The following is a 22,690-nucleotide window of genomic DNA, read 5'->3' as shown; positions in this document are numbered from 1 at the left end:
CTGTAATAAGGTAATATTTTGGAAAGTATTCCTATGTTCTCCTTTGCCTTTGGACATAAAATGTTCATCAGCCTAAAAAAAAAAAAAGAAAGAAAAGAAAAATCATAGAAATGCTACAAAAGGATGGTTTTCAGCTTGCAAACTAGGATCACTTAGCAAGACTACCTAACTTTGCTAGCCATGCTAGTCTCTAGAGAGAGTTTTACAAATTACAAATTTATTCGTTTCCCCTTCCCTGCCTCCTTTTTATCAGGAGTTCAAAGAATTTTCCTCCAGGGTAGAAAAGGTAGCCCTTCCAGGTGATACCAACTAGGTGAAAACGAGTAACAGGTTCCCTGTGGAGGTGGGTGGGCTGGTCCATTAAATGGGGTCGGTGGGTGGGCGTTAGGGGGTCTGCCCACGCCCTTGCTGGGCCGTGAGCAGGGGTCACTGCTTCAGCTTCCAACACCTGACAAGTGGCACTTGGTTTGTGGCCCTTTTGTATCTTACAGTTTCTAAGTGCCCCAACCCCTTCCTCCAAAAACAAGAACAATCTTGAATAAACAATCTAGCTTACCAACTAAAAGAATAAGAAAACGAAGAACAAACAAAATTTAAAGCTAGCAGAAGGAAAGAAATAATGAAGATCAGAGGAAAGAACTATGACTCCCCAACTGCGCACGCGTGCAGGTAGGTTTCGCCCCGAGAGCTTCCTCCGTTTGAGGAGACGTTGGTCCGGGTGCCAGTGCGAGCGCCGGGGAAGGGGCCCCGAGTCCCGGCCCGTCTCCAGCTCTGACAGCACAGCCTCCGGGGGATGAAACAAGCAGGACTGGTGGGGACACGGGAGAGGAAGTCGGGGTGGGGCTTGGACCGACCTCCCCCGTCCAGGCTGCAGGGTGGGAGGAGCAGCTGGAGTGTAGCGGCGACCCCCGCTTCCTCCCTGTCTGGGGCCCCGGGAAGGCGGCCGCCCCCCGCTCTGCGAGGTACAGACCGAGGGGGCGCGGCAGCGAGGGCCGCGTGGGCCGGGGCGCCCGGAGCATCCCAGCCAGCCCTCCCGGGCGCGGGCAGCGCCAGCAGGACCCCGGGCCAAGGCACGGAAACAAAGCGCGCGGCCTGAGCCACGAGATCGGGCCCCACGTTCACTGGTTTCCGGCTTGGGAATCAGTGGTCAACAGACTGCCAGGCGTCAGGCCGGAAGGGGCATCGCCTGGGAGGCAGAGGTACTAAAAAAGCCAGGATCAAGACTGCGGGTGCGAGCACGTAGCCTCCCCAGGGAGGCGAGGTCGCAGAAGCCACCTCTCTCCCCAGACGCGCCCAGGGGAGAGGCAGGAGGGCGGCCACCGGTCAGAACAACACCTTTAACCAGGAGAGACAGCTCAGCAGAGGCTGTCATGTCACCACAGGAGACGCACTTTTTCTCTGCTCATCAGAGGGAGGAACTTATGCAGACAACTCTAAGATGAAAGAAAAAAATTTTTTTTGCATTTCCGGGTTTAATTGTGAATTCCATCTTTCCAGCCAACTCCACAGGCAGAAGAGAGTCCTGGTATTCTCTCAAGAGAGGGACGCAAACCAAAGTTCTGTAGCAACTGCATGTGGTACCGGGAAGAATCTGTCTCACAACCAGGTCCGTCTTGAGCCAGAAATGGCTAAAATATTCATTCAGACTATTTCAATTCTAAAACAAAGCAGGGAAAAAAATCCTTCCAGGGAGGAAAGAAAAAAAAAAAGAAGAAGAAAGTACACTTGCAGAATCTGAAACAATGCAACTTTGGACTAGTGTGACATGGTGACAGGCAGGCCCATTATGAACACACTGGAAACAGGATTGTTCTTTCTCAGGAAAGGCTTTGAGGGGTGAGACTGAAACAGTGACTGTCTGTACCCAGCCATGTGCAGTCGGCCAGTAAACAGCAGATGTCCCTCCAAACCCGAGCGCCTGGAACAATGCCGGAGGAACGGCTGGAGGTCCCGTGTGAACACACATGTACATACACACAGTCTCACTCTGCATTTTCTAACCATTTTCTGTCTGTGTTGCAACGTATCACGCGGACTAGTTCACTGTTCTCAAATTCACTGTTCTCAAATTGACAGTGTGTGGCAGATCCCGCCGGTGACTCTCACCATGTCCCTTAGCGACAGAAACGTGATTTTTGATGGGTCCCCCGGTGGCCTGGAATACAAGCCACACTTCCCCAGCCGCACCTTTAGCAAGCATGGCCCAAAGGCCAAGGGCCAGTCGGTGAAATGAAAGCAGAAGTGTCAACTGCACCTTTTAGGGATTTTCTGTGAAAGACACCTGGTTCCTCTTTAGCCCTTCTTCCTTACTTTCTACCGGTTGGGAAGCTGACCCGATGGATAAGGTGCAAGCAGCCATCCTGGACCTGGACCTCAAGGCAGCTCTGCAAGGCGGCCGCAGGAGGCTGGGCTGGTGATGCTGGTGGAGTCAACCAGTATTTGTACTGTCAGCACTCGGCCACCCGGACTGCCTCCAGCTGGACTTCTACACGGGAGACAAGGGAACCGCATTTCCTTTAAGTCACTGCTACTTTGTTTTAATCTGCAGAATAGGGTGATTATAAGCGGATTCTAATCCTAACCAAATAGTGTTTTCCAGCAAATCTACAGAGAGCAATCTAAAATGGAAAATTTCCTAGAAGATTAACAGACACTGTTTTCCAAAGTGCAAAGTAAAGAATTCAGTATCATCGAGCCAACACAACTCTGTGCCAAAGAAACAGCTCCCCCAATTTTGAGCTGGGTTCCTGATCACTAGGAACAAATACACACTCCCCAGGCTGCGCTGAGTTGGATGTAGCCGTGCTCCGGCTAAGCTCCGGCCCGTGAGATGTGAGCAGAAGTGCCCGTGCTACGTCGGGGGCGTGTCCTTAAAGGGAAAGGCAGTGCCTTCTTCAGTACATCCTCGGTCCAGATGCCTAGTGGCCGAACAGCTAAGAACCATGCGAGGCCAACAGCCAGGAAGGCAAAGTCCAGTGACAGAAGGACCCCGGGCCCTGCTCCAGGCACGGCGGCTAGGTAACAAACCACTCCAAAACTGAGCTCTGAAAAACCACCATCTCATTAGGCTCACGAATCCCGTAGGTCAGAAATTCACACCAGGCGCAGGGGCCATCTTGTCTCTGTTCCATGATGTCTGAGTCTCAGCTCGTCAAACCCAACAGCCGGAATGGCTTGCCGGCTGGAGGCTGGAATCACACAGAGGCGTCTTCACGCTTCTGTCTGGTGGTGGATGCTCGCTATTAGCTGGGACCTCCTCCTGGGCAGAGCTGGGACCTCTCTGGGGCCACCAGCCGGACCACTGACAGGCGGCCTCAACACGTGGCCTGACAGAATGGTGACCTCAGGGTTCTGGAAGCAAGTGTCCCAGGGAACAGGGCAGAAGCTGCACCACTTTCCTGACCTGACTTGGCAAGTCCCCTAGCACCACTGACCCCACAGTCTGCTGGTGACAAGTGTGCCAGGTGCCCCACAGACTGAACAGGGAGACAAAGGCCTATTTCCTTCAATGGGAAAAGCAGCAAAGAAACTGCACACGTGTTATAAAACCACAACCGTCTGTGCCCCTAAGCATCACACCTGCCTGGACGCCCACCTCCGCACTGCCACCTGAGTGGAAATAAAAGCGATCATTTTTAAGCCACTGGTCTTGTGGGACTCTGGAGCAAATTTTTAAGACATTCTTATGCACCCCAACATTTAAAAATAAAGCCTCAAACACAAATAGCAACAATGATTCTCTCTAGAAACTAATTTTATAAATACTAGAATGACTTTGTAGCTGTAATTTATTTCGCATTATCAGCTGTTGGCGTATTTTCTCCATCCAAAAGTATTACGGACTATCAGAAACCCCGAATACAGCGCAATCCTGCTGCTGCTGGGAGGCTGCCAATTCCCTTCCTGGTTTGGTGCACGGAGGGGTTTCTGAGCCCAGACAATAAAGATGCTGACGTAGCCAAGAACCTGCGGCCTGAAACCGAAGAGTTCTGGATGCGAACGTGACTGAATGGTCCTGAAGCCTCTCCTATCAGAGCCGCTCCCTCAAAGACCCTACTCTGGGCCAAGTGGAAGGCTTATTTCCCCCCGCCCCTTGTCATCCACGTAGAACTAAGCAAAGCAAACCCTTAAATCAGTTCACAGTCTGATCACTTAGTACACATCGGATACATCGTTATCCCTTTTTTTTTAAATGAATGGACAATAGGATTTCTACCTCCTCAGGCCCACTCAAAGCAAAGCATGTAAAGTGTTAGAGCAGGCAGAGAGCTAGATACGAGCAGAGAAAGGAGGACTCAGGCCAAATGGCAGGAATTGGACAGAAAGGAGGGGCACCGGCCAAATGCAGGAAACCCTACATCATGTGAGCACCAGGGGCCCCTGGGCAGAGAAGGAAAAGCAGGAACCTCTGGGCTGACGAGCGGTCACACAGTTTGGGGTGACAAGTGGTCTGGAGGTCGACAAAGAAAGGTGGGAAAAGACAGGAATCTCCAGTGTCTGAAAGTAACCTCTTGCTCATTATGCTCTCATTTCAATAAAATTAGCCTTGCAGATCAGAAGTGCCCATCATGCACTGACACTGTGACACTTCCAATCCAGACTAAATTAGGAGAAAACTCCTCCTCCCCTCAGGAAGGTGGAGCTGGGATGAAAATCAGGGAATCTGACCCCAAACCCTTCCCTCCCCAATGAATATTCCGCCCATTCATTTTTACACCCGATGTAACCAACTTGCCAAAGACACTCAGGGCAGCCGCTCACCTGAGCCTGCCCACCTCCCCTTGAGAGTGTGCTCTCCATCCCTTAATAAATCCTCACTTTACTTTCTTACCCTCCCTGTCTCACCTCTGAATTGTTTCTGGGACGGGACAAGAACCTAGTCACTACATGTAACAAAAGGGTCACTGGTTCCTTTACGTCCCCACAAAACAAAAAAGAAAGGAAACTCTGAGAGCATGCTAGGAACCTGGGAGAGTCTGATCATCTCAAACTACATTCAAGACCGCACAAGACTTTGAAATATGTACCGAGAGAATGCTTTAATATCAAAATCTCTGAATGCAGAATTCAGAAAAATACAGGCTTCAGAAACAGTTAAAATCAAGTTCTTCCACTTAACCAGCTACGTGAGCTGAGGGACTCGACTTAACCCTCCCTGAGCCCCAGGTGACACAGGTCTATTCGATGGAGCCAAGTGCTAGGAGATGCCACAGGAAGACAGCCCGACCACTAACTCATAAGATGACAGTGCACCCCCAACCCCTCCACTGTCTCCTTCCCAAATCACAAAAAGTCCATCTCGCATCCCAAACGTTGTATACAACCGTGTTGGGGTTTTAGCAGAGAACAGAGGCAGTATTCACTTAAACAGAAAAGCATGTATCTCCTTGACACAATGGCACAGTAATCAGATCATTTCATGAGATGCTGCAGCTGGATGACAAAAACTATGTCCCTAAGAAAAGGCCAGTAGATCTGCCTCTTCTCTGCTGTCTTTATTCGTCAATCCGAGCCTGGACCAAAAGACCACTGTTGCATCTGCAGACAGACATGGTCCTCAAGGGTTCCGCACGGTGCTTCCTACTGGAGTGGACCAGAGACGGCACGGTGGTCACAGTGGACAAGGTGTCCAGCACTGCTTCTTCCACACGGCTTTGGGTTTCGTCTCCCTCACAGGTTTCTACCTGTGTTTAACAACTAAGATTAAGAGCTGTGTTTGTCTAAAACCAGACTTACCCCATGATCCAGCAATCGCACTCCTGGGCATATATCCAGAGGGAACTTTAATTTGAAAAGATACATGCACCCCAGTGTTCACAGCAGCACTATTTACAATAGCCAAGACATGGACACAACCTAAATGTCCAACGACAGATGACTAGATAAAGAAGATGTGCTATGTTTATATAATAGAATAACTACTTGGCCATAAAGAAGAATGAAATAATGTCATTTGCATTCTATATGGATGGAACCAGAGATTATCATATTAAGTGAAGTAAATCAGAAAGAGAACGAAAAATCCCATATGATATCACTTATGTGTGGAATCTAAAATAAAAGGACATAAATGAACTTATTTATGAAACAGAAACAGACTCACAGACATAGAAAACAAACTTATGGTTACCGAGGGTAAAGGGGGGGAGGATAACTGGGAGTTTGGGATTTGCAGATACTAACTACTATATATAAAACAGATAAACAACAAAGTCCTACTGTACAGCACAGGGAACTATATTCAATACCTTGTAATAGCCTATAATGAAAAGAATATGAAAGGAATATATATATGTATAACTGAATCACTATGCTGTACACCAGAAATTAACACAGCACTGTAACTCAAGTATACTTCAGTTTAAAAAATTTATGTATGTGTGTGTGTGTGTGTGTGTGTGTGTGTGTGTGTGTGTGTATGTTTGCCTTGAGGTTTAGGAACAGTTCATACAAGTAAATGCTTGGTTCTTTCCCTTTATTTCAAGTTTTCAAAATAGTAAGTTGGTTCCCTAGACTCTTCCAGGACTAGATGGCTAAAAGACAGATTGGGGGGGGGGAGTAAGGGGGAAGCTGTATATTCCTAAATTTCTAGGTTTTGATGAGCTATATTTTGAGTTAGAGAAAACACAAGAAAAGTGTAACAAGGAAACAGATGCTCTGTTTTGATCACAGAAAGTTAAGCAGGTGGATACAGTGGTCTGAATGTCTCTTATATTTTAGATTTTTGGTTCTGATATATGTTCTGTAGTTTATAGTTAGTAAATCTCTCTGGTAAATCAGATGCTAATTGCTAAAGGGAAATATGATGAAACCTGAAAAAAAGTTAAAAAAATGTTTTTGCCTTTTAGAAAATAATGTGCTGGCTTTTCCATTCTCCTTTAAGTAATAAGTTTTTAAAAATACTCTGCAAAAAAAAAAATGACCTTGTTTTTCAATCTCATGCATTTTGTGAGAAAATATGGGAAGAATGTAAATAAAGCATTCACACTAGTCATCACGGGAAAAGGAGGACTGCGCAAGAGAGAAACAACTTTAATTGGTCCACCTGTTGCAACAACTGTGTGTTACTTTCATTAATTGAAAGATGATTGACAGCAACAATTTACAAGCGAGACAATTTTCAGAGTCCAAGAATGATGGGCGATTCCTTTGCTCTCAGATGTTGAAAGACTATCTACGCCTTGATAAGCCAGCAATGATGAGACAAAGGAGAATTTGCAGTGCCCCTGGGGGCCCTGCTGATGGACTGATTACTGAAAAGTGAGGGAAGACCACAAAAACACTTCATAAGCCTGGGGAGGGTAAGTGATAAGCTAATAGCTTTTATTTTGCACAAGAGGAGACCCTCAAGGGAAGAACTGACCTTTTCTATCAAAAAGGTTTGCACCAAAATTTAGATCTGCAAAGTTAACCACTATATACAAAAATAAATAAAAAACAAATTTCTTCTGTAGAGCACAAGGAACTATATTCAATACCTTATAACAACCTTTAATGAAAAAGAACATGAAAACGAATATATGTATATATATGCATGACTGGGACATGATCTGTAGACCAGAAATTGACACATTATAACTGACTATAGTTCAGTTAAAAAAAAAAAAGTTTTGCACTGGAGCTTTGAAATGTTTCTGTTGGCTTTCTTAAATGGTATTCCAATGACTTAAATTACTAAATTGTTTGGTATTTAAATATGGGTTTTTTTTTAACACTTTTATTAAGAAATAAAGGAAATTAAGTCTGTTTATCTAAATGGCCCAACCAGAAGGCTATCACCACTGGCTTTGAGTCACTGAAGGAGTCAGGGGAGGAAAAGATGACAATAAGGTGCAGACAGGTTACACTGGCCCACCCCCACCCCCACCCCCACCCACCACGGGCTCGCATCTAGACCCGCCTGAAGATTTTCCTCTCTGTTGTGATAGGGTGAATTCAAAAGGAACCTCACTCTAACAGAAAAATATCAAGAGAATATTAATTCTAAACCTCTAAACATGAACATTTTCAATGAAAATGCACCACATAAATACTCAAATGCAAACATAACCTGCAGAAACAGAATCTAGAGATTCATCCGAAATCGATCTGCTAAGTAAATAAACACCAGTGTAGGAGAAACGATAACTCCCTTTAAAAACAGAAAGAATCAAATAACTGTAATGACTCCAGGATGATTAACGGAATCAAAGGATGGTTCCATACACAGCGAGCATCACTGCAGGTGGCATCTGTCAGTCACGCCCTTCCTGGATGCCTCATCTTCCCATCACAGCAACAGTCTTGTTTTGGTTTTGGGGGTTTTTTTTTGAGGTGGGTGATTAGGTTTATTTATTTATTTATTTATTTATTTATTTTAATGGCAGCACTGGGGATTGAATCCAGGACCTCCTCATGCTAAGCACAGACTCTACCCACGGAGCTATACCCTTCCCCTCTCTGCAACAGTCTTTCTTTGAAAGATCAACCCTTCCAGGGTGCAGGGTTTCTTTGGAAGGATGATAAAAGTATTCTAAAATTGATTACAGTGGTGGTTGCACAATCCAAGCAAGACGGCAGAAAAAGGACTTAATTGATGAGCTTAGTACTAGAGAAACGGCAACTCTGTCTTAATTTCTTACACAGGAAAAATGACACTCTCATTTCCTAACATTCCCTAAATTCAAGTAAAATCCACCCTGATCCATGAAGACGTGCAATCGCTGTATATTACAAATCTACTTACAGATACATTTGCAATTTTTACTTAACTTTTAATTTCGAAATAATTTCAGACTTACAAAAATCGTACAAAGAATTCCCATATACCCCTTCATCCACACGCTCCAAATGTTAAGACCTTCATCCATCATCACATGAGCAAACCACTGAAGTGACTTAAAATGCCTACAGGGATAGATCAGAAGAAGCAAAAAACAGTTATTAAAGAGAAATACTCCATTTCCATAAGTTATAAGCTTTCTTGGAGGCAAGGGGAGATTAAGAAGCCGACGTGAGCCTTCATCGGAAAACACACTCCTTTAATGGCTTCTCCCTGGCTAATCACTAAATGGAAACGCCAACTGCACATGCAGATGGAACGCCGCTGTCAGATGCTGATCAGGAGATGCCCGGGGAGAGGGGACTGCGGTCTAGGGAATTAAAACTCACTGCTGCCCTACAGGCAAGAGGTGGGGGCAAATACAATGCCTGCTCGTGCTCATAATCATCCTGGCACCAGACGTCAGTGTGTCAAATGAACACATGGTACGCTTTAAATTTCCACGATGTTTCATGTCAGTTATGTCTCAAAAAAGCTTAAAAACCATTCCTGCAACTTTTTAAAAAGAGAGATCCTTAAGCTTCACCTTCAAAGATGCATACCGACCTGGGGTGGGGTCCTGGCGTCTCAACCCCAGGTTACAAGGCTGTGACGAAAACAAGCTTGAACTCTCACAGAGGCTTAAACCTCCTTCTGACAACTCGGAAAAAGATGAATCAGGCTTCCACTCACTGAGCCCTCAAATCAAGAAATAAGATCTTAACATCACAATCACTTTTCACCAAATAATCATACACAGAAGCTTGACTTATGAACTGAATAGAGGGGGTGGGAACGTGGCTCGGTTGCTGGAGCACGTGCTGAACATGCGCAAGGTAAATGATTCGTCCCCAGTACCTCTATTTTTAAAAAAGAAAAAAAAAGTGGGGGAGGGTACAGCATGCAGGAGGTCCTAGGTTCAATCCCCAGTACCTCTACTTAAACAAACAAACAAACCTAATTTCCCTGCCCCCCACACACACAAAAAAATTTTTTAAAGCAGGCAGGAAAAAAAAAAAGAAAAAGAAACGAAAATTAACTAAATAGAGCTTTTGCTTTCAGTACTCATTAATGTATTAATGCACCTTACAGCTGAGCATCTAAAACCTCAAAAGGAATTTGTACTAGGTACCCATTCTTCTGCCTGCTCACGGCACAGATGTCAACCTTAAGCATTAGTGAGAATATTTTAAAACACTCACATAACTTGAAAGTTAAAAGCAGCTTTAGAAACCATCCTACGTGGCTTGCTGCCTTCTCCTGACCCCAGCAGAGACTCACACAACAGAAATGGGCTTCAAAAGCAGCTCCTCCAGGGTCCAGCACCAGAGCTGCCATTGCAAACCTTGAATACGGAGACCCCCCCATTCACGTCTAGTACTACACCCCTGAATGCAGTCTGTGCACGTCTGTCTCCATCATGAGCATACTTCTCTGGAGACGGGCATCCTGCCTTAACTCCTTTGTACTCCCCTTTCAGGGTCACCCCCTCAATAAATGTCTGCCTAACAAGACACCATGAAAACAAGAAAGTGATTTTTCTTGATTATTTCATCACATTCATTCAACAAGCACTTATTTTAACACCTAGTCTGTCCTGCACCACGGATAAAACAAATTTATGAGAATAACTAACACCTTGGCAGAAATCACTTCCTCCTTGTCTTTCCTTAGGAGTTTGGCATCTGTGGCCATATGTTGTACCTTCTTTTAATGTATGTATTTTATTGACGTATAGTCAGTTTACACTGTTGTGTCAATTTCTGGTGTGCAGCACAGTGCCTCAGTCATATAGGAACATATATATATTCGTTTTCATATTCTCTTTCGCCATAAGTTACTACAAGATATTGAATATAGTTCCCATGTGTTGTAACTTTCTCCTTACATAGTCCAGACATACTCACATATGCATTAATTCATGCCTCATGGCTCTGATTATTTACCTAATCACGTCAAAGTGCTTCCTCTCTCTGCCTGGATCAAGTCAACAGGTCCTAGGTTTTCCCTATGATCCATGTAAGAGAGAGAGAGAGAGAAAGAGAGAGCAGGCTAAAGGGGTCACCTTGTAAACTACCATTTACTCCAAGAGACACTGGTCTGATCTCACAAGGACCTCTCCTGGTGTATCACTACGTGTGCTGACGATTCGAGAATGTACTCACATTAAATACACAGTTCCCTAAGGTTTGGAAACATTTTGGTTACTCTAATGTGATTGAGCAGAATAAATACACAGATTCACAACAATCCAACCTAACTAGCAGTGGGTACAGTTCAATAAGAAGAAGTCACCCGCTAATCTAACCGTCTGTGCCTGAGTACCCTTCCTGACAGCCAAGGCCTCTCCCACCACACGCACACGCACACGCACACGCAGTCCCAGATGCCTCGGGAAGAGACACAGACACCGCCGTGGCCTGACCCCTCCCACCTGGACAGCAGCCGCTCTCAAAGTCACTGCCCAATGGCCCTGCGCCGCCTAGCGGCCAACCTGAAAAGTGCAAGTAGCCCACCTACAAAGGAGCAAGCATATTTTCCAAGATTATTGTTTCGGTCAAACCACTTTAACAGCAAATAACGTTTGCTCTTCTGCTTGGCCACCTCCTTCGGTCACCGTCACTCTTCTCTAACTTCAGATGCCATCCCGGACTTTGCCTTTCAGGCTCCCTCGGCACCGGAGGCCTGGGGTCCCCGGCTGCAGGATCAGGTCTCTGTGGACAAGCCCAGCTGCCCCACCGCTCACTCACAGCAAGACTTGGGACCGACGGCCCTGTATCCTCTGTCTCTGTAGTCCAGCAGAAAGCATACTGCCTAGTATAGAGAAGTATTCAACTATTTGTGTAAAAAGAAAGAAGACAATTAGGACAGGAGCGAGCAAGGAAGGAGATCAGGAAGGAAGGATGTCAGAAGCAGCAGGCAAAGGAAGATGTAAAAGACACTACATTCAGACTCAGCAAACCTGTGTGTGATCACCGGCCACCGGCTCGCTGCGTGGGCAGGGACAGCTCCCTCCCTGGGCCGGGGCTCCTCATCTGTAGGAATGACAGGGCTGTGGTCCAGGATCCCGGAGACCCCACGACCTGAAGGTCCCAATACCTTATTGTCTCAAATAAATGCGCATCTGCTTTTGCGGGCCACACGGGAAACACCTATTTTCAATGAGATTTTCCAAAGCCCAGCCTCTACCGCCTTTACCACTTAACCTCTCTACTGATGTCATTCCCCACCCAACCCCCAATTCTGTGTTTCAAACATAGTTTTCGTTTCATCACAGATGTGGCCATGGAGGTGCAATAACTCAGGACTTGTGAGTGTTCTCTTCAACGGACCATCCTAGAATTACGGTAAGACGTCAATGCAGGAAGAAGTCAGGCAAGAGCTAGAACCTCCAGCAAAGAGAACGAACCCCACCCCACCACCCGGTAGAAATATCACAGGACACAGAGGCGAGCCAGGCACCATAAAGGGGGTGGGGAGAGAATAGAGGTATGTGCACAAGTCAGATGGGAAACTGGCGGTTTCTGGGTCTCAAGGCAGAGATTAGATAAGCGGCAGCAGAAACCCCCCCTGCTTCGGGAGTGGACGTCCAGCGACGGTGCAGAATGGATTGTGAGACCTGACGGAGATTCTGCGGCGCACCAGACAGACCCGAGTCAAAGAAAGGACTAGTGTCTGGAAGATGCCTCCAAGGGTCTGAGTGAGACTTCAATTTTTGGTCCCTGACAACCAGCAGGAGGAGACTTTCTAGCCGTGGGGCGCCAGCAGCCTCGCGTCCACCTGCCCAAGCAGGAACAAAGGCATCCCTCCCTTCAAAATAACACCAAAACCGAACCTTCTCAAAACACCTCAATAGCATTTCCTCTCCCGACTTACTGGGACAGTTTGGCTTGGGATTCACTCTGTTTTCAGGAACCACGTGCGGGCGGAGAAACTCTGGTCTGGGTCTGGCTCAGCTGAGCATGTGCACCACACATACCACGACCTCACAGCCCCAAAACCCACCGTCTGGGCTCACAGTGGAAGCTGGACCTTGTTTTCAAAGACCACTAACCGAAGCGTGGCCGCACACTGGGCGAACACGGACTGGCCTGAGACTTTAAGTCAAAGGCCACTTACTTAGTATGACTTCTGTGGTAAAGGATGAAAAGCGTTTCCTTGTAACACAAAAGCACGTGGGTATAATGGCCCCCACGTTTCATCACCTGCCTGGATCCTCAGTATCACAGGCATTCGTGGACAATGCACTGTCTCTGATAATATGCATTCTTTCAACACTTAATGAGCACCTACTACATGCCAAGTACCAAGCAGGCTGGACACCGGGATACAAAGGTGGGTAAATCAGATCTGGCTTTGAAATCCTGGCTATCATGTTGTTCAGGAAGACAGCAGATACACAGGCCTTCCTCTGCCATTTCTGCAGTGTCTTTAACGGTCCTGGTCACTCAGAGAAATTCCAGTTCTCTTAACTGAGAAACACAAGTGGAAAACTTGTTTTAAAAATCTAATGGGTCAGTGGTTTTTCTTCTATTTTGACATGACTGGGGCTGTGAAGCTTCTCATGAACAACACAGTCACGAAGACTTATTATTATCACCACAAGCAGCTGCACCTTGTCAGAAATCAATACACTCCCTCAAACATTAGCTTAGTTTGGTTTCGATTTCAACTTCCTCACATGAGGCCCTGAGTTGAAGGGTCAGGTAAGATCAGACACATTGGCACCAGGCATTCCCTATGGGACTCCAGCTCATTCATGCATTCATTTTGACTTTTGAAAATGAATATTTATTGAAAATCTGCTGTTTTATCTGCTGAAGACACAAGAGCCAATGGGACAAAGAGCCCTGCCATTTGGAAGTAAATTCTAGCAGAGAGAGATGATAACGCAACAGCAATAAACCTAGAAATAAGTATGTAGGGTTTTAAAAGTGGTAATGGGGGAGGGTATAGCTCAGTGGTAGAGCACGTGCTTAGCATGTGCAAGGTCCTGGGTTCAATCCCCAGTACTGCCATTAAAGATTTTTAAAAACAAGGAATTACCTCCCCCCTAAATAAAATTTAAAAATAAGTTAGAATTTTAAAAATAAAATATAATTTTTTTAAAGTGATGACAGCTATGAAGAAAATGAGCTGGTTAGGAGAGACTGAGGGTATCTAATTTGAAAAGACACATGCACCCCAGTGTTCACAGAGCACTATTTACAATAGCCAAGACATGGACGCAACCTAAATGTCCATCAAAAGATGACTAGACAAAGAAGTTGTGGTTTATTTATACAATGGAACGCTACTTAGCTGTGAAAAAGAAAAAATAATGCCATTTGCAGCAACATGTATGAACCTGAGATGGTCATTCTAAGTGAAGTCAGCCATATCACTCATACATGGAATCTTAAAAAAAAAAAAAGACACAAATGAACTTATTTACAAAACAGAAACAGACTCACATACTTACGGTGACCAGGGGGGAAAGAAGGTGAGAAGAGATAAACTGGGAGTTCAAGATTTGCAGATACTAACTACCATAGATAAAACAGATCTAAAAAAACAAATTTCTTCTCTATAGCACAGGGAACTATATTCAATATCTTGCAGTAACCTATAATGAAAAAGACTATGAAAAGACTATGTATGTATATGTATGACTGAAACATGATGTTGTACACCAGAAATTGACACAACATTGTAAACTGACTATACTTCAATAAAAATGTTTTAAAAAGAGAGAGAGATTGAGAGTGTAGAGGTTGAAGGGGAGAAGGGGACAAGCTGGAATTTCAAATAAGATGACCAGAAAGTCCTTCCTGGAAGTTGGTGTGGGACTAAGACCTGAAAGAGATGGAGGCGGTAGCCATGCAGGCATCCGGGAGAAAGACATTCCAGGCAGAAGCAACAGCTACTGCTGAGGCCCCAAGACAGGGCATGCTGGTATGTTCCAGCAAGACCAAGGAGGCTGCTGTGTGTAGAAGGAAAAGGCTGACAGGCAGAGTATTCAGCGATGAGGTCCGAGAGGTAACAGGAGAGCTGGAGGACCACGTAAGTCATTTCAGGGAGCTTCCGTTTGCCTCTCCCTGAAATGGGAAGCCACTGGAGGGATTCTGGCAGAGTCACAGATCTGACTTATGTTTTAAAAGACCCCCATTGCTGCTATAATGGAAAAAAATTCTCAACAAAGAATATTTACCAAGTGCTTATTCTTGAGTTATGAAAAAAAATGATTCCAACCCAGAATGGCCAACACAATACTGAAGAATAACAAAGTTGGAAGACTGACACTACTCAACGTCAAGACTGAGGTTAGAAAGCTGCAGTGATGAAGACAGTAAGTACTGGAGAGAAAGCAGACCTGCAGATCAGCAGGACAGAACAGAACCCCCAGAAACAGAACAGCACACATGCAGCTAACTGATCTTCGACAAAGAAGCAAAGGCAGCTCAACAGAGAAAGGACAATCTGTTCAACAAATAACGCTGGAACCGGACACTCACACGCAAAATATGCGAGTCCAGGCACAGATCTGTCACAGAAATTGACTGGAAATGGGTGACAGACCTACACGTAAAACCAGAAAACGGCTGGAAGAAAACATAGAAGAAAATCTAAGTGACCTTGGATTTGGTGATGACTCTTTTTTTAACATGTTTTATTGAGTTAACAACCCAAGAAAGAGAAAACCAGTAAGGTGGCCCTCAGTAAGGTTCAAAACTTCTATTCAGCAGAAGTCACTCTTAAGAGAACAAAAAGACAAAGCCACAGACTGAGAAAATATTCGCAAAACACATTTCTGAACAAGGACCCTTATTCAAAATATACAAAGAACTCTTAAAACTCAACAGTAAGAAAGCAAACAACCCAACTGCAAAGCAGGCGAAAGATCTGAACAGACATCTCCCCAAAGGAGAGACAAATGGAAAAGAAGCACATGCAGAGATGCTCCAAATCGTATGGCATCAGGGAACATGAACCAAAACAACGACGAGATGCCACTACGTACCTGTTAGGGTGGCCAAACTAGAAAACACTGGACAACACCAGATGCTGACAAGTACACGGAGCAACAGAAACGCTCATTCATTTTTTTAAAACATTTTTTTATTGAGTTATAGTCATTTCACAATGTTGTGTCAAATTCATTGTTGACAGAAATGCAAACAGTGCAGCCAATGTGGAAGACAAGTTAGCAGTTTCTTCGAAAGTTAAACAGTCTTACCACACAATCCATTAACCACGCTCACAGCTATTTACTCAGGTGAACTGAAAACAGGTGCACACAACAGTATGGGCACGAATGTTTATAGGAACTTTACTCGTAATTGACAAAAAAATCGAAAGCAATCAAGAAATCCTTCAACAGGTCAATGGTATAAACATCCAGATAATGGAATATTATTCACGAGTGAGGACACACATTTTTTAAATTTTTAAATGCTAAAAAACAAAGAAAAGAAAAATGACCTATCAAGCCACAAGAAGATACAGAGGAACCTTAATAATATATTGCTAAGTGAACAAAGCCAATCTGTAAAGGCTACCTACTGTATGAGGCCAACTACAGAACATTCTAGAAAAGGCAAACCTAAAGAGAAAGAGAAAAAGTGAGTGAGGGGAGGGAGGAAGAGAGGGATAAACAGGGGGACCCCAGAGAAATTTTAGGGCCATCTGGACGATACTGTCACGGTAGGTAAGAGACGTTTCCCATTTGTCAGAACCCACAGGGCTTCACAACACCCTTATGGGAACCACTCATTTTGGTGAACAATAATACATCACTGCTGGTTTATCAGTTACAATCACTGCACCACACAAATACAGAATGTTAACTGAACAACAAGGGACACTGTGGGAGAATGCAGTCTATGGGGACTCTGTATTTTACACTCAACTTTTCTGCCAACGTAAAACTGCTCTAAAAGTCTATTAATTGAAAAAATGATTCCTGCCCTCCAAACACTTAGCCTCACAGCACTTTATTATCCACATCCTGCCCACTTCCAAAACGGGGTTAAGACAACACACAGAAAAAGGGAACGAAAGGTAGAAATAAAACACCAAGCACCATGAGGAAGGAAAGCGATCGCAACTCTTTCAGAGGTTTTAGCTGAAGAGTTACTTTGCCATATCCCTTGGCTGACTTCCCTCCATCAGATGCCACCCGTCCGCCCACCGCCCCACGCATCCACCCTTCACAGCGCCCGCCCCGAGCTTAACTTCACAGGTGTGTGAGGATTCCATCAACGGCTGCCCCACGTGGACCCCTCAAAAGCAGATACAGGAGTTCAGGGATCCGACAGGAGCCAGGAAGCCGGAAATCTAGTAAACTGTGGAACAGAGAAGTTAAATAACAGAACATCCCAGCTGAAAAAGGCACAACCAGGACTTCCACAGCTGGACTGCGACTCCAAGGCCCTGTGGTCTTGCTGCTGTAAAGGATGACATAATATTTGATCTGAATGTTACCTTCAAGCTGTCCAAGGCAGTGAGCGATGCCACCAACATGGCTTAGTGGTCAAGCTGGAAACCAGCCTGATTTAACCAAAAAGGAGATAATGGCTCCTAATTTCAAACCCTGTGAATCAATGAAAACCCAGAGTGTGAGGGGCCCTATTTTATTGCGTACATCTTCCTGGGGCTGGGGCTCCGGTCCACTAGCGATACATCACTCCACCATGCAGGATGTACTCTGCCCTGCAAAGTCATAAGGGCTTAAAAAGATGAGCTAGAATCTTCCCCAGATGAATTTTTGCTGGACCTTTAAAACATGACTTAGAAAAAAAAATCAATTTAATTAAATATTTTAAAAATGTGATTTGGTAAAACCTGCTGCCTTTAACATGTAAACAAGGAAATGACCAGCCAGGAAACTCAGTTATCGAGAAGTAAGGCAGAAGCTGGAGACGCGAGAGCTCTATTGGGAGAGGGAGGGAGGGAGGAATAGATGGAGCACAAGGGATTTTTAGGGCAATGAAGTTATTCTGTGTGATGCTACAGTGGTGGCTACACGTCATTATGCGCTTGTCAAAACCCACAGAATGTACAACGTAAGAGTGAACCCTAATGTAAACTATGGAATTTGGTTGATAATAATGTGTGCATGTTGGTTCATCGATTGATCGATTGTACCAAATAAGCCACACTGATGAGGGATGTCGAGGGTGGGGGAGTATATATGTGTGGGTGGGGAGGGCTTTGTGTAAACTCTGTATTTTCTGCTCAATTCTGCTGCAAACCTGAAACTGCTCTAAAAAAATAAAGTCTATTAAAAACAACAACAAAAAGCATCTCTTCTGGACAACACATACACAGCCTCAGACCTACCGCATCCCAGAATAACTTATCTTTTAAAATGATTCTGACCATGCAATTACCAGGCAATGTCTCAACCACATTCCTGATAGATAAAAGATTCTCTTCAAAAGGGAATAGAATGATAAACATTACTTAAGAAAACCGGGTATCACTTTAGAAGTTCATAACTTCTCTTCCATGGGGCCCCCCAATCGAGACCAATGCTAATCCTCACACTGGCATGTGACTAAAATTGTCTGCAAAGAGCAGATGTTCAAGTGACATTGTGGCCCTGTCTGAAATATAATAGTTAGAGAATGTGGTGTCATTTAAGGAGACACTATAATTTCCTGAATCGAACGTAAAGCGTTAAAACATGTGTGGGACATTCAATTGAAAAAATTCTTATTTCTAACAACACTAAATGTACAAATGAGCATCCAAGAAGTATAAAAGCCCTGGGTCAAAAAAAAAAATGTGACAATGAATATATGTATGTTCATGTATAACTGAAAAATTGTGCTCTACACAAGAATTTGACACAACATTGTAAAATGACTATAACTCAATAAAAAAAAAAAGTTTTTTTAAAAAAAAGCCCCGGGTCAAAAGCACATGTTTTGGTTGTGAGTTATTTATGGGCAAAACTCGGAGACTCCATTTTCCTATCCAGAAATTAGACATATCTGCACACTGTGTGCCAGAAACACATTTACTCTCAACTCTGGGACAAAACCGCATCAAACACTGAAAGTCATTCCCAGTTTCTGGATCACAGGTGCCTTCAGGAATCTGATAGTCTGTGGGCTTCCTTCTAAATGCACACAGCACATGCAAACGAAAACAAAATTTTACCTACAGATGGAGGGAACACGTGACCTTTTAACGTCAGCTTAAAAATTTCTAACCTGGAGGGGAGGGTCTAGCTCAGTGGTAGAGTGTGCGCTTAGCACGCACGAGGTCCTGGGTTCCATTCCCGGCACCCCCATTAAAAACAACAAGTAGTAAATAAATAAACTTAAATTACCTCTCCCACCTCACAAAAGAAAGCAAAAACAGAACACTTCAGCAAAAACCTGGAAGAAAACCCCACTGCAAGATTACATCAGAGTCACAGACAAGTGCCCTGGCCTGTAAGGTAACAGGAAGGAGACTTACACACAAAGGGCTAATAGTCCAATGAGAAAATACCAGCGTTACCAACAAAATGCCTCCGAAAGGCAAAGTATAGTTGGTTTACAACGGCGTGTCAATTTCTGGTGCACAGCAGAGTGATTCAGCTGCACACATATTAATGCCTTTTCGTATTCTTTTTCCTTACAGGCTATTACAAGGCATTGAATACAGTTCCCTGTGCTGTACAGTAGGACCTTGTTGTTTCTCTATTTTATATATGGTAGGTAGAATCTGCAAATTTACGCCTCTACCACCCCCTTTTTAAAACTCCTAATTAGTTTTATTTTAGATTTTTAAGTCTATCAAAAGCAAGCAATGAGAGCCAGGGTCAGTTAGTGGCAAGAACAATTAGAATCACAAGGAATTTTGTTACAGGGTGATCTGAAGCAGCATCACTCCCACGTCCCTCAGGAAAGCGGCTGCCCCAGGGATGTGGTCTGTCAGTCACCATGGTGGCCAGCCCCCCAGGGCCACCCCCCCCAGGAGAAGCCCCGGGACTCCCCATCTTCTGTTGGTCACACCCTTATGCAGTCTCTTCTCACATGTGACCAACTGCATGTGGCCAAGTGGACATGTCACTTGGCAGTTAGGCTGCACAGGACGGAGCCTTTCTCTCGGTACCCACGCCCTACCCTTCTCCTGGGTCTCTGACCCCCTAGAAAGTCAGCTGCCGGGCTCTGGGCATATGAGGCTTCTGGGGACAGCGAGTGGGGTCCGGGAGCCTGGAGGCCGATTCTCTGAGGCCCCTGACGAGCCTGGAGATGTCACCTGATGAGAAACCAGGGGGCCACAAACTCCCAGCTAAGCCCCTCCTAGATTCCCGGTGAAATAGTGAAACTTTACTGCCCAAAGCTTCTAGATTGTTGAGTAATTCATTACACAGAGCGGATAACTGGTGTCATTATCTTTGTCTTTTCTTTTCTTTTCTGAGCCTTCTTGGCCCTTAAAAGTAATTGGTCACCTAGAATTTGACACAACAGTGTAAAATGACTATAACTCAATAAAAAATGTTAAAATAGAAAATAAAAAAGTATCAAGAAATTTTAAAAATTTTTAATTAAAAAAAAATTGGTCACCAGTGAGCTCTTCTTCCACTGTGTGTCCTACATAACCACCCTCCAACACCCACACCTTCTTCACTTCCTCCATCCAGACGTGGGTCCCTTGTATCTTACCATTACAAATGCCACAAAAGCCTACACACCCGTACACAAAGGGGAAAGCCTACACACCTCTGAACCACCGGCCCCCACCCAAATGCACACAGGAGACACGCAGGTGACGTCAATGACCAGGTAAGCTGGGCGGAGTTTAAGGTAACAGGGATGTGGGGGGCCAGGTGATGATCATGATGATCTCAAGGGCGTGTGTTCTGCTTTTGAGTTGCCTTTTGTTGCCTTTTGAGTACGTGGACCCAGCGTTACCAGATGACCTTTTTTTCCCAAGAAGCGCCTACACTCTGTTCAAATAAAACGTCCCAATTTTTTAAATATTGGTTTATAATTTTGCCACAGTACATGGGATAAAAAAATACCTGCAGTCCAGATTTAGCCTGTGAGCCACCAACTTCCACCTGCTACTCTAGATTTTTTTCCCCTTTTCCCCACCTTTCTCCCTTTTTCCCTTTTTAAATATATATTTTTTTTTATTGCAGTCTAGTCAGTTTACAATGTTGCGTCAGTTTCTGGTGTACAGCACAATGCTTCAGCCAGGCACGAACATCCATACATTCATTTTCATATACTCTAGATTAATCTCTCTAGAATTCCTCTGCTCAACAATCTTCAATGGTTGCCCGTGACCCCTTCACCCGGCTTTGACACACCTCTTCAGTATGACCTCAACTTACTTTTCCAGGCTTCCGATCTCATTCTGGAATGTTCTATCACACAGACCTTCTGCCCGACACCCTCCGGAAGAGCCTGTGTTGCCCACTCACGGCGTTCCCGTCCACTGCCGCGTCCACACCCTACACACAGTTCCTGGCTTCAGGGAGCGCGCGGGTTCTGGGGAAAGCGGGGCGCACACAAGCCCCGCGGGGTCCGCGGAAACGGAGCCCCTCCCCGGAGGGCAGGGAGGGCCGCCGGGCAGAGCGGCCGCCAGCGAGCGGGGTGAGAACGAGCCGAGCCGCGGCTGAGCGCAGCGCGCGGCGCCCCCGCCCAGGCCCCGGCCCCCCTCCCCCCCCGCCCCCTCCCCCCCCCGCCCCCTCCCCCCCCCCCCCGCCCCGGGCCGGGCCCCCGGGCGCAGCCCGCTCGGCACCGCCGGCGTCTCAGCGCTCGCGGACCTCCACGCTGCTTTGTTACCTGACCTTCAAGGTCTCCTTCCTGCCTCTAATTGAAACTGCGGTCACCATAATTACGCATAGAACAGATGTCAGTAGATACTTCGCTTATTAACTGAAAACCAGTCCATGACGCTTTATAAGATACGGTTCCAAAATACGAGCACCACTCTTGAAAACAGACGACAAAACACGTCCAGGTCCTGGTTTCTAAAACCAGCCTCCGAAAAAACGGAACCAAGGCTCCTGGGAGAAATGGCTGAGTCCAGGGCTGGGGTAGGAAATACACAAAATGAGCCTAGAACGTTCTGTAACGTCAGAAAAGTAAGGAAGTGGGACGTGTCAAAGGCAGGGAGGACCCTCCTGGTGTCCCACACTGGGGTAATTTTGACAACAAAATAAGTAACATCATGTTGGATTGTAACTCAAAGTATAAAATAAATATTGCTAAGTCCATAGTGATCCAAATAAACGACCAAGTGGATACAAAGATAAAGGGGGGAGAAGACACACATTTCCTTCCCAGAAGAATCCCAAACGATGTACGCAGACCCTCTCCACTCGAGGGCGCGAGGCTCAACTCCCCACCCCTCGAGGATGGGCTGCGCATCCCATCCCAAGGTACCAAGAATAACCTGCGTCCTAAGAACATAAGAACAGAGGATGCAGGGCTGGGGAGGGGAGGGGCCCGGCAAACACAGCCCCAGCCACGCCATCAAGGTGACCGACGCGGGGGGTCATCTTGGGAGTGGGTGCCCTAGCTATGATGTGCTGAGAATGACACTTTATGAACCCTGTCGTCTTTCCTGTAGAAACTCATGAGAAAAACATCAGATAAACCCCAACGGAAAGACGCTACTCCACACCCAACCAGAACTCCTCCAAATGGTCAAGGTCATGAGGAATTAGGAAAATCTCAGAAAATGTCAGAGACTAGACAAGACTAAAGGGACAGGATAACTAAGCGTAATGTGGTCTCCTCCAAAGGATCCTGGAGGAGAAACAGGGTTATTACGGAAAAAGTCATGAAATTCAAATCAAGGATGGAAGCTAGTTGAAGGTGATGGACCTGCATTGGTCCATTAGCTGTGATAAACGTACACACTAACATAAGACGTTAACAACAGAGGAAACTCTCTGTA

General features: G+C 45.4%; 1 protein-coding gene and 1 long non-coding RNA gene across 18 annotated transcripts in view; one reads left to right on the top strand and one right to left on the bottom strand.

Moving 5' to 3' along the window:
- The window catches only part of DST (dystonin), a 435,317-nt gene that overhangs the window by 272,779 nt on the left and 139,848 nt on the right, over nucleotides 1–22,690 (bottom strand). The window lies entirely within an intron of this gene.
- LOC140687568 (uncharacterized) lies at nucleotides 719–3,733 on the top strand. Its single transcript, XR_012061953.1, has 2 exons — nucleotides 719–811; nucleotides 1,498–3,733. It is a non-coding gene; the product is annotated as an uncharacterized lncRNA (long non-coding RNA).

This window comes from Vicugna pacos, chromosome 20, assembly GCF_048564905.1.
Source record: "Vicugna pacos chromosome 20, VicPac4, whole genome shotgun sequence".
NCBI classification, from domain to species: Eukaryota; Metazoa; Chordata; class Mammalia; order Artiodactyla; family Camelidae; genus Vicugna; species Vicugna pacos.
Note: the sequence above shows the minus strand (reverse complement) of the source record. Positions and strands in the feature narration are given on the sequence as shown.